The sequence below is a fragment of the Cryptotermes secundus genome, unplaced genomic scaffold (genome assembly GCF_002891405.2).
Source record: "Cryptotermes secundus unplaced genomic scaffold, Csec_1.0 scaffold961, whole genome shotgun sequence".
Lineage (NCBI taxonomy): Eukaryota > Metazoa > Arthropoda > Insecta > Blattodea > Kalotermitidae > Cryptotermes > Cryptotermes secundus.
Window position 1 is genome coordinate 59311 of NW_019743658.1, and position 3954 is coordinate 63264.

The following is a 3954-nucleotide window of genomic DNA, read 5'->3' on the forward strand; positions in this document are numbered from 1 at the left end:
AACGTAGTAAAACATCACACACCTCGTCATCAGAATGACCTTAGTATACCGCGAAACGTTTTCATCGTTATAAAGTGCCAAGTACAGAGAGAAGTCTGCCTCTCGTCGAGCCCTGGAACTGGCGGACGATAGCGCCTGGACAGCCCAGAGAGTGACCTATTGATCAGCGCGACTCGCAGACAGCGTGAGAGTGCGGTGGGCCTGTTTTATGTGCGGAGGGGGGGGGAATAGTTTCGTGACTATTATAAAAGGGTTCAGTATGCTTGAAAATAAAAATAAACTTGAGATACATTCGCTATAGAAACCAAAAGAAATAGAAATGTCATAGGTGACGTGAAGTGAAAGTTTGTTCAAGTGGAGATGCCGAGATAAATGATTCTTTTCAAATGTTGCTTCTGTAGAGGAGGTGAATGAAGACGCCGCAAGGTCAACGCAGAATTAAGGTACACATTTTAACATACTGTGACATTTCGACCTATTGCCAAGCAACGGCTCAGTATACACGTCCCACTCAACACGCAACAACAGGAGCGACATGTCGACCTATTACTACGCAACGGCTCAGTATACACGTTCCAGTCAACACGCAACAACAGGAGCTGTGTTCTCTGTAGAGCAAGCTACAACGCGCTCCTAGGTAACAATACTCGACAAGAGAAGACGGGCTTTTGTATGGAGTGGGAGGAGTCTACTCTGTGGAGTCCGTTAGAAAGGGCTAATCTCAGTCATTGGTGATTCTGCTCTCTCGTCTGGGGACGGAAACAGATCCACATTAAAAAAAGTATCTATTAAAACATTATACCAGGGACAAATTAAAAAGAAAGACAATCCAGAGTGCTATACACCACAGTCAGAGCTCTCTAAAATATTTTAAATACATCCTTCATTTACCACTGGATCCGTAGTTCGATTCAAGAAGGCCATTTTATATACACTAACCACCCTGACACGTTATCTGTTGTACCGACTGAGACGGCGAGAACAGTCCTTCAACTTCACACCGAGCGTTTTTGGTTTAAAGGCTAACGCTTGTTGTTATCTTGTTACGCGTGTTAGCAGTCTTAGACTTGGTAGTAGTTACACATAAGAGCAAAAGATTGTAGCAATAAGATGTGGGGGCAGGGAAGAGAAATTAAACTTATGTCCATCTTGAAGTATCCACGTTTTTTTTTTAAAGCAGATCGCACTTCTGACGAAATTTGTTCATACAGACCAAAAATGTTCCCCGTCTATAAAACTGTTTTGAACAGACTATATACTCAAACTTCAATGCTGATGTTGACGTCACCAGAATTTCCTGTTGAAATATCACCGGCTTTTATGTTACGATAATATTTGCTAATCACGACTCGCACTCGAGATAGAAACCATTCGTGAGAAACAAAATATAGTGGAACATTTTGAAAACCGATTCTGAAGGCGCAATGCCGTTAGTAAAATCAAACTGAATTACTTATTCACACCAAGTATCCTATACGTACGAGCCCAGACTATCACAGAGGTGGTTTTTAAGTATCCTGTAATTTCTATTTTCACTTAACGAACTGAACATGTAAAATGTCCAAGATCACATACAAAACCTTAGCCCTACGCACGTATTAACGTAATCTTTTATGTGCGAGTTTACTTAAACTAAGGATGAGAAAATATACAGAATATAATTCTATAAGCCTAATATTTTAATAACATTAAACCTTTTGACATGTTAATATTTTTAAAATTTTAATAAATTTAAATGCTTATTTTATACATTTAGTCCAAAAACATAAAAATTAGAATATACAAAACTATAATTTTGCCTGTGGTTCTGTATGGGTGTGAAACTTGGTCTCTGACATTAAGGGAGGGACATGGACTGAGGGTGTTTGAGAACAGGGTGTTGGGGAGAATGTTTGGACCGAAGAGAGATGAAGTGACAGGAGGTTGGAGAAAATAGCGTAATGAGGAGCTTCATAACTTGTACTCTTCTCCAAATATAATTAGAATGATCAAGTCGTGGAGGATGAGGTGGGCAGAGCATGTAGCACGATTAGGGGAGAAGAAGAATGCATATAGGATATTGGTGGGAAAGCCAGAAGGAAAGAGACCACTGGGAACACCAAGGCGTAGGTGGGTGGACAATATTAGAACGGATTTTAGAGAGATAGGTCGGGATGGTATGGATTGGATAGATCTGGCTCAGGATAGGGACCAGTGGAGGGCTCCTGTGAACACGGTAATGAACCTTCGGGTTCCATAAAATGCTAGGAAATTCTTGAGTAGCTGCAGAAGGGCTCAGCTCCATGAGTAAGTAAGTTAGGTTCAGTGTAGAACCACTTAATTTGTGCATATAATGTTGAATAGTAAGAGTGAGAGAAGCACGCTGTAAATACACGAGTACACACAACATATGGATCCATACAGAAAGCACAATTCAGTAGAGTTAGGCAGTTTGATGATGGGCCCCATGATCCGAAACACACGTAGCGACGCTGTACAACCAAATAAATTCAGATATGCAAAGCGGAATGTGAGTTGATATTTGTTTTTGTTGTGTCTGACAGGTAAAACGAAAACACACACACATGCACCATACAGTATGTAATAATGTATATATAATATCCTACATTTAATTTTAAGCGTACTCATACTTTTAAAGAGCCAAGGGATATAATTTGTAGACATGAGATTAATGGCTTTTATGTATATGTTGGCATTGAGTTTCTCGCACTTCTTGGCTCACGACCGGTGTAAGCCGCCCTAGGAGACGAGAAGATTCTGCCGCGCCTAACGTTTAAAAACAGATCAACTTTCTCAAAACGTTGGCGTGATAACAACATAAAATTCCCAGATATTCTGATGAAATGAGTGACGTGTTTAGATTACTACCAATTAAAGGCCACAATATGAACAGAAGAAACTGATTTTTATTCAATAAAAAACAAAATATTTTTAAAATGGGCCACCCCGGGCGGCCGCTTGGTTCTCCTGTACCGTATCAGTGTCCCACTGCACAGTGAAAGGCCGCTGTAAATTAAAAGAAAGCAGACGAGTTTTAGCAGGCCGAAGCAGAGTGATAAATACATGAACATCTCCTACCCACCTCATCTTCTTTGACTTCATCATTCGACCAAGACCGAGGTCCAGCAAGATTATACAGTGCGTTCACCCGGCCCAACATTCCCCACAGATTGCTGCTGTAACTGCTGATAGCAGAATGAGTCATTTGCGCTGATAAACGCGCGGCGTTACAGTTACAGCAGCAATCTGTGGGGAATGTTGGGCCCGGTCAACGGTGTTGCGAAGTTTCCTCCTTGATTGAACACCCTGTATTTCACGGTAAAAGAAGTTGTTAGACCCAGGCCCAACCCCCCCCCAACTTGAGGACCACCCCTTGCCTGCTGTCCGCGACTGTTTATTCAACATACTGTCACATACATTCACTCTGGATTTTACACCAATTAAAAATAACACATCTTTTCCCTAAACAGTATTATCCGGTAGGTCTTTGTAATGAAGACGTGGGATGTTTTTCCTGAGGTGTGAACTGAGTTGCTGAACATTCTACATGCGGGCTTCAGCAACACAGCCCTTCCAACGCCAATATCAAAATTCTGATCGTAAGTAGTAAACACCCTACTGAACCTCTCCCCTCTGCTGATAACAAAGTTCACATCCAACCCTTTAGATATTTCACCTTCTAAATCTTTACCCCCTCTCAAACGTATCTCTACCAGAAGGAAAAGCGGGCACTGTTAGAGAACCTTCAAAGCCGGAAAATTTGTGTTCCGTCCATAAAATGTAGGGGCCGGGGTACCGTAGTCGGTATAGCGACTGACTACCGGCTGAACGAATCGGAGTTCGAGTCCCAGTACGGTGAAGAATTTGTTCTTCTTCAGTGAGTTCAGACCGGCTCTGGGGTCCACCCAACCTCCTATCCAATCGGTACCAGGGTCTTTCACCGTGGGTAAAGCG